General features: G+C 52.1%; 1 protein-coding gene across 2 annotated transcripts in view; it reads left to right on the top strand.

Moving 5' to 3' along the window:
- Positions 1 to 12633, top strand: part of ABCB28 (non-intrinsic ABC protein 8) — a 115100-nt gene that overhangs the window by 34257 nt on the left and 68210 nt on the right. The gene's annotated exons all lie outside the window — the stretch shown is intronic.

Below are 12633 nucleotides of genomic sequence, written 5' to 3'. Positions count from 1 at the left end.
TTGGCAAGTGCACCAACTTGACATCAAGACCGCTTTTCTTCATGGGGATTTGCAGGAAGAAGTCTATGTCACACAACCTCTTGGCTTTGAGGTTGTTAATTCTGAAAATAAGGTATGCCGGCTTAGAAAAGCCCTTTATGGTTTGAAGCAGGCACCCAGGGCATGGTATGCCAAAATTCATGCACACTTACTATCCCTTGGTTTTCAGAATAGTCCCACAGGATCCACTCTTTATTTCCGTGGGAGTGGATCTGATTTTTTAGTGCTGATTTTATATGTGGATGATATGCTTATCACGGGCTCAGATACTCAGCAAATTGCAGCTTTCAAGCCTGATTTGCAGCAGATTTTTGACATGTCAGACATGGGACGGCTCCCTTATTATTTGGGCATTCAGTTTGCTCATGTTGAGGGGGGTATCATGATGTCTCAGTCCAAGTATATTGGACAGCTCCTTGATCGTTTTCAGTTTGAGGATTGCAAGCCAATCTCTACTCCAGTGGACACTGGCTTCAAATTCTCAGCTCATGATGGGAGCCCACGATGTGATATCACTCTTTATCAGCAGGCTGTTGGATGCCTTATTTATTTATGTCACACCAGATCTGACTTGCAGTATGCAGTATCTCAGCTCAGCAAATTCATGCACATGCCCAGTTCACAGCATTGGCAGGCAGTGAAGAGAGTCTTCAGATATCTCAGAGGCTCTCAGGATTTAGCCCTCTTCTATGGTGATCAGGGTTCACTTACCATGCATGCTTACACGGATAGTGACTGGGCAGGATGTTCTGACACCAGAGTGTCACATACTGGCAATTATTTTTTGCTTGGCAATTCATGTATTTCTTGGCTCAGCAAGAAGCAAGCCATAGTTGCCACGTTTAGCTGTGAGGCTGAGTACAGGGCAGCTTTAACCGCTACAGTAGAGTGTGTTTGGCTTCGACAGTTACTTACAGATCTTGGTATTTGCCATACATCCTCCACTATTGTCTACACTGACAGTCAGAGTGCTTTGGCCGTTGCGCGTAACCCAGTGTTTCATGCGCGTACCAAGCATATTGAAGTTCTCTATCATTATGTTCGGGAGCGGTTGTCAGCAGGAGACATAGAGTTGTCCTATCTTCCCATAGAGGACAACATCGCAGATATGTTTACAAAGGCACTTCCTCGTCCCAAGTTTGAAGTCTTCCTACAGGCTTTACACTTGGTTCCTTTTGTTACATAATCTGACATTCCTTGTACATTCATAGGTGGCTATATCCTTTTGGATGAACATGTGCCACCATGACCAAAAACTACTAGGTATTCTGAGACGTTTCCAGAGTACTTCAGCCCATCCCATGGAGGGGGGTTTGTAGGCCATCTTCTGGTGGCTCTAGTGATGCCCTATAGGCCATGGTATGTGTCTTGTAGGCATAAGTGTAGGCACTTATAGTGTTAGTGCCTTCAAGGCCACATAGGACACTTAGTCCTATGTGACACCTAGGACACCTAGTCCTAGGTCTAGGTACAAGTACTTTGTACTTGTGTGTTTTCAAGTTATCTAAGATTTGACGTGACTAATGCTCTATCAACTCGTCTTGTACCTGCACTCTCTCTCTCTCTCTCTTCGTTTCGTATCTTCAAAAAGTAATCAGCCATACATCAGTTTAAGACTGAGAATTTTTTGGTTTTGATTTAAACTCTTTGATTAGTGCTATGGCTTGACGATAAACTGCCCAATTTCCATCCTTACTAGCAGCCCTGACTTTAGCTAATTCTGTTGTCTTATTCTTCAATTGAGCTCATGTAAGTTGCTATCCATATCTTAGTCCCTTTCAACTTGTAAGATTGTCGAAGAAGCTTGATCCGTAAATCTCGCGACTTAAGGGTAAGAATAGCATGTCTTTTGGAGTGCTGGATATTAGTTGCCCCATCATCATCATCATCATCATCATCATCATTATCATCATCAACCTTCCATTCAATATTAGGCATGGCTGCTTTGACATGTACTAAAATCTCATTGAAAGAGTCGTGTTCTTTGATCTCTTCTTGGATATCAGTCTTGTTTGCCTTTGTGTAAAACTCCTCAATCACTTCTTTCTCGATTGATCGTACTTCAGTATGGACCATATCAAGCCTCTTTTTGTAGGTTCACCGAAAGCATCCAAGCTCCTGCGAGCCCTCCCCCTCCCTCCCGCAACCTCTACCTCCCCCTAGCTCCCCCCGCCTCGACCGTCCTCACCCCCTTGCCTCTCCGCCCTCACCCCCTCGCCCTCCGCCTCACCCTCGCCACTGTCGCCTGCACCCCCCCCTCGCCTCTCCGCTCTCACCCCCTCGCCCCCTCTGCTCTCACCCCTCGCCTCTCCGTCCCACCCCCTCGCCCCTCCGCTCTCACCCCCTCCCCCTCCGCCTCACCCCGCTGCACCCTCACCCGCCCTCCCCCGCCCTCTCCCCTCGCCTCTCCGCCCTCATCCCCCTCGCCCCTCCGTCTCACTCCGCCCCCCCTTGCTACGCCTCACCCCCCCCCTAGCCGCTCCGCCTCACCCCTCCCGCCCCTTGCTTCGCCGCCCCCCGCCCCCCCACTTCGCTCCCTCCCGCCCCCTCGCTTCACTCCCTTGCCCCCTCGCTACGCCGCCCCCCGCCCCTCCCGCCCTTCCGCCCCGCCCGACCCCTTCCGCGCCGCCCTTCCGCCCTGCCCCCTCCCACCCTCCCGCCCCGCCCCGCCTCACCCCCACTCCCGCCTCTTCACCTTCCGCCCCCGTTTCCACCGCCCTCCGCCCTCCATCCTTCCCGCTCTCCGCCTCCGTTCTGGCTTACGCCTCCGCTTCCCCCACCCGACTCACGTCGCCCCGGTTCGCCTCACCCGTCTTCTTCACACCCAGGCTCCACCCTCCCGCATCTATCCCTCCCTTTTTTTGGGTGGCAGCCTCTTCTTCATCGGAGGTCTCGCAGTTTGTCTTGGCGGTATGGCAGCTCCCTGCCCGGAACCGGAGGCCCAGTCGGACCCTCCCTCTCCAGATGCCTACCGCGTCATCTTGACAGAGCAACAATCGTCTCAGGTTCAGGAGGTTGCCAATGACTTTGCCCTTACCTCTGTTTATTGCAGAGTCATTGGACATTCCCCCTCCAGATCAGCCATCAGGGACTGGCTCCAGTCCACTCTCATGCTAGAGGACGGCCATATTGAGGAGGTGGCCCTTATGGGAAGGGGCATCTTTTGGCTCAAACTCTCCAATGCGAAAGCTGCGAGCAACCTGATTGCTGGTTCCCCCACGTTTGTGGATGAAAAGATCATTATGATAGTCCCTTGGTACCGTGGATTCAGTGCAGCGGATTTTGATGCTCGGTTCCGCATACCTCGTCATCCAGTGATGCTAGTTTTTCCAGGTCTTGCTGCTGAGCTGCGGCCGATTATCAGGGACCTGGGCTCCCACTTTGGCTGGGTTATGCACGACACTTTCGCCGATGCGGTGACTACGGCAGGAGCCGCCCGAGTCCGTGTGGCTGTGGCGGACCCTTCGACTCTCCCTGCAGTGATCGAGATTGTGACAGATGCCGGCAGCATCACCCAGAGCATGGTAGTCACCGGACAGCCAGGCCAGTGCTTGAGGTGTCACGGCTTTGGGCACTTGGCTGCTATCTGTCCACGATTCGCCAGTTCCTCTCGGCCTCCCCTGCCCCCTCCCCCTCTGCCCCCTCCTCCCCCCTCCGGGCAGCCACGTCAGGAGGAGCAGAGGCAGCCGGAGTCCGGTCCAGACTTAGCTGGCGGTTGGACTGAGGTTAGAAGGAAAAGAGGAAAGAACAAGAAGATTTCCGATAAAGGCAAGGAGGCAGAGGTTACTTAACCTGCAACAGCACCTCAGAGACCTGACAGGCAGCCGTCCCAGCGTCCTGGGAGAGCTTCTTCTTCGACGGTAGCCCGCCCTCCACAGCCTCAGGTCCCCCTCTCTTCCGCTCCCCAGCCCCTTTCCACTCAGTCCCAGGCCCTTCCCCAGTCGCACCTCCCTCTTCCCAACCCGCAGCTTCAGCCCCCGCCTCTTCCTATTCAGTCTCCTCCCCCTCCTTCTCAGCCCCAGTCCCAGGTGCAGCCCCATCCCCCCCCCCGCCTCTCCAGCGCTCCTACAGAGTCAGCTGTATCGATGGTTCCTCAGTCGAGGGCAGCCCCCACTCCCCCTCCTCGACCCCCCCCGCTAGTCGCCTCCGTGGAGTTTGAGTCGCCTACCCCCCAGCCACCTCCCCCTTCCCCTCCACAGGCAGGACACCCTGAGTCTACACCACCTCTGGAGCAGGCTTCCCTGTCCGCTAGCCCCTCAGTTACAGACTCTGGTGGGCCTCAGCTTCAGGAGAGAGAGCTTCGTCGTGACTTTTACAGATCTGGCCCCTGGGACTACTTGGATGTGGCCGACCTTGGGACCTTCCCTGCTTGTCTCGACATCAGTATCTTCCTGCTCCGCAAAGGGGCGGATGAGAAGATAGCAGCCTTGGCCCCGAGGGATGGCCCTAGCTTTGCTTTCACGTTCCTCAGCGACGGCACCGAGACTTGGACAGACGACTCGGTCTGGGAGGCTCTCAGAGAGCAGACGCACGCTCAGGTTTGCTCCTGGATAGGCCCATTCGGTGGGCAGCTTCTCGAGACTCAGTGGTCCGAGGGTGACGTGTGCCTGCGGTGGCGTTGCGCCGCTAAACGCTTCAGATTGATTGTGATCCTCAGGTCCCCTCTGTCATGGCCCCTCCCCCAGGATGTCAGAGCCTGGACCCCTCAGAAACTCCGAGCCTTCTACGGGATGACTACTTCAGAGATCTCGAGTTGGCTCGAGAAAGCATTTGCTCATGGCACCAAAGGCCTCTCGCCTTTGCTAAAGGTGTTGAAGAACGGGCAGGACGACCCCGCCTCCCCCTCCAAACCTTCTCATAAGCGTCAGCGCCTCCACTCCGACATGTCAGCTTCTTCATCGACATCTGCCGCGAGCAGACAGTTGTTCGCAGCCTCCCAGTCCTCACCATGAGCTTACACCTTGTCTCCTGGAATGTGAACGGGTTTCATTCTTCTGGCACCCGTGGTCCTAGGAAGCTCATTCTGAGTCAGGAACTTCAGCCAGCAGTGATTGGTCGTTTGAATATACTTCTGCTCCAGGAGCACAAGCTTTCTGTGGCTCATTCCCGTAGCTGCGGGAAGATTCTCCTTGGACGTTCTCACACTTATTGGGAGCCCTCGATCGGCGCACAGGGGAGGAGTGGAGCCCTCGATCGACGCACAGGGGAGGAGTGGAGGTGTCTGTACTTCCGTGTGCGAGCAGTTAGCCCAGGGAGTTTTTGGTCATGGCACGTTGATCCCAGGCCGTGCCCTCTGGGTAGGCCTGGAGTTGGAGGGTTCCAGAATAGGAATCCTCAACATTTATGCTCCCACAGACCTCCGGTGCAGAGCCACCTTCTGGAGGACACTCACAGGGATTCTCCCAGACTTGGATTCCTGGATTGTTGGAGGTGACTTCAACAATCTGGAGACCCTGGAGGACCAGCAGGGCAGAGGACCAGAGTTTACAGGCATGTCTCATGCAGAGCAGTCCGCTTGGGACTCTTTTATCTTCGCGACAGGAGGCAGGGACAGCTGGAGAGACCCGTCCTTCCGTCGTTGGCACGGGAGCTTGGACTTCTCGTGGGGCTTCCGCAGGGAAGGAGGCAGACTCCTGGAGAGGCTGGATAGATTTTATGTCAGTGATTGGGCCATCAGCAGAGGCGGTCAGGTGGGTATAGTTCCAGGGACGACACTTTCCGACCATGCGCCTGTGCTCTTATCATTAGACTCGGTAGTTCAGGCCCTTCCCCCCCGTTCGTACTGGATTCCCGACTCCATCTTCTCGAGGGAGGACGTGCGCAGCAGTATCGGCAGTCTATGGGACAGAGATTGGGGCGAGTGCGTGGATCTGGTTGATTCGGTGGCACAGGCTTTGCAGGAGTCCAGCCAGATTTGCCAACTCGTAGCCCTACAGGTTCGCCAGGAGTGGTGGGGCAGAGAGAGAGCTCTTTGGAGGGACCTCGCTTCCATTCAGCGACTCCAGCAGGCAGCCCCGGGCTTGGAGGAGCTTCGGATCCAGGCCCTTCGAGCCAGAGCCCTTCTTGAGGAGACTCTCCAGCGCCGTTCAGAGTTTTCCTATCACGCCTCTCTCTCTTTCTGGGCTCGGAAGGGCGACCGGATGTGCAGGGAGTTCTTCAGGACGCATGGCCAGAGAGCAGCAGGTGATCAGCTACGGAGTCTTAGGACAGTGGAGGGGCACATCGTTACTGATCCGGGTGAGGTCTTGGGGTTGGCTACCGACTTCTACAGGACTCTTTTCCAGCAGGAGCAGCTTGTCCCTCGCACTTGACGCTCTCGTGAGGAGGTGTGGAGGCACATTCCATCCCTGGTCCAGCCCAGCATGCAGGCGACGGTGTTGGCACCGTTCACTACAGACGAGATGTTGGAGGCCTTGATGGCCATCGACGGGCAGAAATGCCCTGGCGAGGATGGGCTATCCCGCGCTTTCTTCACCTCCTTCTGGGATCAGATCCATTAGCCCCTCCTAGCAGCTCTTCAGAGGATTTTCAGCAGCGGATATATGCCAGAGAGCCTCTCCTCGGGATTGATTTGCCTCATCCCGAAGGGAGGACATCGACAGGAGATCCGTCAGTGGCGCCCGATCACCCTCCTCACCACTGCCTACAAAATCCTTGCCAAGATGATCAGCGCCAGAGTTCGGCCTCTACTTCCAGACCTCATACATGACACTCAGACAGGCTTTGTCCAGGATCGCAGTATCATGGATAATGTCTTCACCTTCTCAGAGGCGGCGGAGTGGGCTCAGCACAGTGGGTCACATTTAGCCATCCTACTTCTCGACTTTGAGAAGGCCTACGATCGAGTGGACTGGTCCTTTCTGGAGGGGACTCTGGAGCGACTAGGTTTCCCAGTAGGATGGATTCAGGGTATTTCAGCGTTATACAGGACAGCTTCTAGCAGGGTCATCATTGGCGGCAGGATGGGAGAGCGTTTTCGTTTGGAGAGATCACTGCGTCAGGGCTGTCCCCTTGCTCCATACCTGTTTCTCTTCTTCGCCGAGGCTATGACATACTACCTTCGGGCGAGGTCTACCAGGATCCGGGGTGTTCGCCTTCCCCTCAGGGAGGACACGGAGCTCCTAGACTCGGAGTATGCGGATGACACAGCATTGTATGTCCAGGATGATGAGGTGATGTTGGAGAGGGTGAGGATGGCCCTAGAGGTCTTCTGTTCGGCAGCCGGTGCGAAAATCAACTGGAACAAATCAGTTGGTTTTCTCACAAACCCCGGGGCGTGCTCTCAGTGGGGGAGGTTTTTGGGTTCCAGGTGGATCCCGCGGGGATAGACAGCTAGATATCTCGGCTTTCAGGTCGGCCTGGATATCACGCCAGCTCAGCAGTTTCTCCCGGTGCTAGATTCCATTCGACGGAAGCTGGCTTTCTGGAGCACTGCTAAGCTCTCCCTTGCAGGTCGTGCCCTGGTAGTCAACCAGGTCCTCCTAGCCACGGCTTGGTATGTGGCTTCCTGTTGGTGTTTCTTGAGATCCAGCGTGGCACAGCTTAGGAGGTTGGTTCGGAACTTCCTGTGGTCCGGGGGGGATGGTCTCAGAGATACCAGAGCCAGGGTTGCTTGGCAGACAGTCATTCTTCCACAGGCTGAGGGTGGCCTGGGGGTCATCGATCCAGAGCTTCAGAGCCAGGCCTTGCTGGGCAAGCTAGTTATCCGCGGTTTGACCCCGGGGGGGCAAACGTGGAAGATGTTACTTCAGCAGGGGGTCGGTTCTTGTGTCCCGCGCCGAGGTGGAGAGTGGCTACCGTCCCTCAGGTGGATCTTCACTTCCGCCCCGCTCACTCAGCCCCGCTCTCCACTCGTTCGTAGCCTTCTCTTGGTTTGGAGGCGGCTCCGCCTCAGTCTCATACAGTCCCCTCCTAGTTGTCAGGAGGAGATCGATCGCCAGCCGCTTATCTGGAACGATCAGGTCAGAGATGCCGAGGCCCTTCAGCTGGGGGAGAGATCACACATCAGGTGGGACGGCTGGATGCGGGGGCCAGCCCGGTCCCTTCGAGTTTGGAGGGACACATACAGACATTTGGAGACCGCTGATCTAGCAGACGCAGCTGGAGGTGCCCGTGGAGCTCAGGCGAGACGTACGGAGATAGACGGAGTGATTCCAGTCGATTGGTTGGTTCCACCGGAGTATCAGATCCTCATGCCTAGTGATGACCGTTGGCTGGGACAGTTCACCCCCCGTGGCATCCCACTGGTGGTTGCAGGTCGGATGGATGACTTCTCTGTTTCCTTCTTCGTGGTTATGGGGGATGGCCGACTCAGGAGAGAGGATGTGCTCATCGACCCCCTACTCCCATGGCAGAGGGTTTGGGTCGTAGGCCTCGTGGGGAAGGTTTGGCGGACCGATCCTAGCATAGAGTAGGATCAGCTGCAGCTTTGGCGACTCTGGATCTGGGAGGGGCGGGCCTTGTCAGCTTGATTGGGACCGAGGAGAGTGGAGATGGCCAGAGATTGTGACAGGTCAGGGGCCGACCTCTTTCTTTGCCTACAGCACGACATTGGGCAGGCGAGTTCTCGGGAGGATGCAGAGCTGCCCTCCCACCCAGCGGCCCAGTTGGTATGCACAGGGTATTTCCAGGTTATTTTTGCAGGCCTTTTGGAAGGCCTTGTGGGAGAGCTGGCGGCCGCGGAAGATCTCCTACTTCCTGTGGCTTCTTGCCCACAAAGGTCTTCCAGTGGGGAGCTGGTTGCGACAGATAGGTCAGGATGGACGTTGTCAGATCTGTCATGTGGACGAGGAGTCACCAAAACACTGCCTATGGAGCTGCACTCGCGCCCAGGAAGTGTGGAGGTGGACCTTCGGGATCCTTACTCGCGCAGCATCGGAGCTAGGATTGATCACTTGGGACGCGTTCTGCTGGTGCAGCACTGCACCTGGTTTTCATCACTTTTTCGAGGCATGTCAGCAGGACCCCACATTCCTTATCACACAGGGGACGTGGGGGCCGCTCGAGAGCATTCCGCCGCACTTGGCAGAGGTTGGCACAAGAGCTCATGAGAGGCAGTCAATCTGGGAGATTATTAGCAGCATCGCAGGATGGCACATTTGGACCTCGCGTTGCGCGCAGATCCTCGGTGGCACCTCCTTATCGACTGCCCAGATCACGACTGACATCTGGAGTGAGATTATTCACACCCTCAGAGGCCAGTGGGACCAGATACAGGGAGACTCCCAAGCCGGCCGGGAGAAGCGGAGACGCTTCCTCCGGGTTTGGGATACATAGGGCCTCTTCTTCGAGCATACTTCGGAGGGCCTTCAGTGGCGCTACTCACCACCTCTCTGGCTGTTCATTCACACTCGCCTGATCCCTCCGTGAGAGAGAGCTTTACTTTTTTGTTACCTTTTGGGCTGCGTCCGATTTGTGAACGCAGCCCGTCAGCTGCAATGCTGACCTCTTGTATCTTGTTTTCGAAGTAATATAATTAGCACTGTTTTTTCGGGGAAAAAAAAAAGTATGGACCATATCTTTGACTGTAGAGGCTAGTTGAGGAGTAGGAGGAGAATTCTTACACGAGTCCACATGGTTGTTAAGACACTCGTGTCTTATGATAAGACACTTAAGACACTCTTGTGTTTTTTTTTTTTTTCCTTGTGGGTGGGGAGTAACAACACACATTGAGTTTGACTTAGCCATGCTATCATTGATGGTGACTTTGGATCTAGCAGTGGCAGTGACCTCATAGATTTAGATTAGGATGAATCTTTAGAGATTTGAGTCTTGAGAGTCGAAAGCTTCCTTTCAATTTTATGTATCGAGATGCAGTTTTCATTCATGTCACATGTGATAAGATTCAATTGTTAGTTTAAACCTTTTAGTACTCAAAACTTGCGAGCTCTTCAGTCGTGAGTCTTAACTTTAACTTTTAAGTCTTGAGTGACGAGTCTTGACTCTTAACTACATTGTACAAGTGCATTGTTTCTTTAAGTGTAGCTTATTGTACTTCTAGAATCTAGCAGCTAGCTATGCTAGCAAGTTGTACATTTGTATACTTATACATATATTAATTAAATATTTATTATTATAACCACAATGGTGTGTCTTACGTGTCTTATCTTTAAGACACTTTAGACACTCGTGTCTGAAGCGTGTCTAACATGTCATGTCTTAACGTGTCTTACAACCATGCGAGTCCACAACCTCAGCAATTACTGCCTGCTTGCCAGGTCCCTCTAGAACTTGAAGTCGAGCTTTTACTTTTGCCAGCTCAAGCCTTAACTTTCTGACTGCTTGCTGCAAATAATAAATCTGTTGATGTTGTCCAATGATAGGTCGTTTTGACCCTTCTTGCTGGTAATTGAGTGCGTATGGAGAGGGTGTCATGGCTGCAACTGTAGAGTATCGAGTCCTGATAGTTGAGATTGATGGAGTTGAGGGGGATTTGGAGGAGAGGGTAGGTCAATCCATATTGAAATTTCTTAGAACTCCCTAGCTGAACCTAACCCCCAAGTTGGGCTGGGAGTTTAGCCCAACTTGGGGTTAGAAACCCTAGGAGCTTATTGCGAGAAGGTACGGGCATGTACGATGGATTAGTACGGGATGTACGAAGAGTGTACAAAACTGTACGGAGAACTGCACGGTGCTGTACGTCGAGCTGCATGGGACTGTACGGAGAGTGTACGATGAGCTGTATGGAGGGGTTACGGAACTGTACGACGGGCTGTACGGAGGGGTTACGGCGAGCTGTAGGGGGGGGGGGAGAGAGAGAGAAAGAGAGAGAGAGAGAGAGATTTTATTCCTGTTTTTTGGAAGATTTTGTTTATTGACTTGCTTGTCTATTTTTGCTTAGTCACCTTCGTCTTTTCTTTTTTATTTCTTGTTTTCTTTCTCTTTTGTTTATTTGACGTATTTTTGTAAGCACTGGGTTTGCCCAAGAGACTCCGCAGGTCTTTAGAAACCCGATATAGTTGCTTATGCTTGGGCACTAATGATGACATAAGTGTTGCTTTGCTTGCTAAGTGTCTTTTGTTTTTCTTTTTTTTTTTTAAACTGCTTTTTTTCTTCTCTTTCATTTTCTTTTTTTTAATTTCTGTGTAGATTTTTGGACTTTAGAACAATAAAAAATCTAAATTTGTATGATTGGACATATTCTAGTCTTACAAAGGTATATATCTGATTAGAGAGAAGTACATCCCAATGGTGGAATTTGCGTGCAATAGTGCTAAACATACAACTACTGCTTTCAGGCCGTTTATGCTTATGCATGGATATCAACCCAAGACCCCTGTGAACGATTTGAAGGATATTCAGCTGGATGCATCTAAAGACTTCTTATAGGATATGCAAGAGATGTTAATGACTGCACGAGAATCTATTAGGAGTGCTCAGGATAGAGTACGATTTTATGCTGATAGGCGGCGTTTGCCCATAGAGTTTTTTAAGAGAATGCGGATATACTTGCAAACAACAAAGTATTGAAACATATTATGAACGGAGCAGAATTGCCCTCACATGTAAAGTTCACCCGATCTGCATGTCAGTAGACCAAAAGAGGTGATGGGGGCCAAAGATAGTCTCATTTTGCCCCAAGAACTTGAGGAACTTGAGAATTTGACCTATCTTCCACATGAACTTGAAAGAGCTATTGATTCCAGGGAAAGGAAACTTAGGAATAAGTTCATTATGGAGAGAGGTGATGGGGGCCAAAGATAGTCTCATTTTGCCCCAAGAACTTGAGGAACTTGAGAATTTGACTTATCTTCCACATGAACTTGAAAGAGCTATTGATTCCAGGGAAAGGAAACTTAGGAATAAGTTCATTATGGAGTTCAAAATGGAAGGATAGGTCTAAGGAAGACTCAACTTGGGAGTCGATGGCTAGTTTGCAGAAGAACTTTCCCAATTCATCTAAAAGTAAACATTGAAGAGTGGGGAATGAATCTTATGTACATGGACGCTAATCCTCAGATTAGTGGACTTAATGTAGCAGGGTTAGGGGGTCTTGCATTTAAGGGAAGTAGGCTAGCGCGAGACTAGAGGACTCGACCACTAGCAAAGGGCTAGCTAGCTATATTTAGCTGGGATGCTTTCCATAAAGTGGGATGCTCTTCTACATAAGAGGGCCAAGGCTATTGTGTTGGTATTCAATGTGTACACACCATTGGATGGTCTGGTATAGATCTTGAGCCTAGACTTCTGTCTTCTACATGCTGGATCATGAGATACGATGCTAAGGGTTCCTTGGGATGGGTTTGGGTGGTATGGGATGCTAGAGCTATGGGCAGAGACTTGTGGGCTCTGAACTCTAGCCCACATTCTTGGGGGTGGCTGGGAGGTGAGTCATTTGCTGATCTTTTTTATGTTTGCTGATTGTGTTTGGACTGTGTTTAGGGTTAGATCCTAGTGGGCACATGGCATTTCATCTATATGCTACACCTTAGGCACGTAGTAGGTGCAAGCTGCTTACTTTGCCAACAACTGGTTGCAGTTTTGTTTAGCAACTATATCTCTACTAATTTTGAAGAAATTATTGTTTTTAACCTTGGTAATCTGAAGAGGCTTTTGTAAGTATGCCCTTACCTTAGGCACGTAGTAGGTGCAAGG

Source organism: Dipteris shenzhenensis, chromosome 5 (assembly GCF_047967505.1).
Source record: "Dipteris shenzhenensis isolate YYH24624 ecotype China chromosome 5, Dip_SZ_1.0, whole genome shotgun sequence".
Lineage (NCBI taxonomy): Eukaryota > Viridiplantae > Streptophyta > Polypodiopsida > Gleicheniales > Dipteridaceae > Dipteris > Dipteris shenzhenensis.
The sequence above is the reverse complement of the archived record's forward strand: the minus strand, read 5'-3'. Positions and strand labels throughout refer to the sequence as shown.